Genomic DNA, 1310 nt, shown 5'->3' on the forward strand with positions numbered 1-1310 from the left:
AACATTGGCGTCTCTTATGTTCTCAAATTAGTCCGATCGTATTATCTAGACCCAACTTTTTTCTGCTTACCACATTGCTTCTCCAGTGCCATCCTGACAACCACCCCCTTGCGAGGTAGGCTAAGCTGAGAGAAGGAGAGCCCGTGGCCCAAGAGTGGCCAGCGAGCTTCCGTGGCAGAGTGGGGGTGCAGACGTGGTCCTCCCTGAAGGATTATGTGGTCAGTGGAGCGCTCAAGGCACATAACGCAGCAAAGCCTATCTGGGTTGTGTGTCCTGACATGAAGCCAAAGTCACCCACAGAGCCTCTTTTGCTTTGCAAAACTAACATCGAGTCCTTTATTGCAAGGGATTCTGTAATGTACTCCGCCATTACCACGTGCGCGACCGTTGGGCCATGCGGTCTAGCAAAGCCCTGAAGCTTCGCTCTAAGAGAACAATAGAACAGCGGATCCTAGCCCGCACCTATCAGAGGGCCAGGTCCGCAGCCGAGAGCCTATGGGACTCTCGGCTACAGTAAATAGCCTATAGGGAAATAGGGGTGTGTTTTGGTGGTGGGTTTTCTGTGCATATATACCGGCCTGCGAGCCGGCTTACTTTGTCTTGTTCCTGCTTAATAAAAGTACTCTTGCTGAAATCACTCCACGTTTCTGAGTACTTTTCAGATTCCATTCTGGACCGGATAGAATAGGGACAGGATCCTAATCCAGTCTAACTAGCTAGGATGGATAGAGATGCATGTCCTGCTGTCATGGTGCCAAGAGGGGGAAGGCTAGCAGAGTGTGGGGGGAAACCGTGTCAAAGCCAGAAGGAGGGAGGGAGGGAGGTTCCCTGACAGCAGCCATCTAGAGCAATTCTGGACTGGCTTTCCCCTGCTTCCAAGTCTCAGGAGACCTTCCGTCATTCATTCTGTAGCCAGGGCAGGCTCAGTGGGTCTTCCTAAAATGCACTGATGCCTGAACACTGGTGGGCGCCTGGGGGGAGGGGGTGCCCGAAGGTAGCCTCGCCTAGTGTGCAAAAACCACACACACACACACTCAGAGTGCAATGCCCTTATTCCCTTCTGGACCAAATGAAGGCTCGTTGCTTCCCCCTCCCCCAGCTCAAACCACAAGCAACAGAACTCCAGTTTCATCCATTCATTTCTTCTTGTACTGAAACAGACACTGATCATCCCCCCCCCCCCCAATACCCAACCCAGTTACACAGGGGAGCAAAACTGGTGCCTAATCGGGTTGCCAGCCTCCAGGTGGCGCCTGGAGACACCCACCCTCCTGGATTATAACTGATCGCGCCAGTACAGAGATCAGTCC

Source organism: Gekko japonicus, unplaced genomic scaffold, assembly GCF_001447785.1.
Source record: "Gekko japonicus isolate JY-2015 unplaced genomic scaffold, Gekko_japonicus_V1.1 scaffold1280, whole genome shotgun sequence".
Lineage (NCBI taxonomy): Eukaryota > Metazoa > Chordata > Lepidosauria > Squamata > Gekkonidae > Gekko > Gekko japonicus.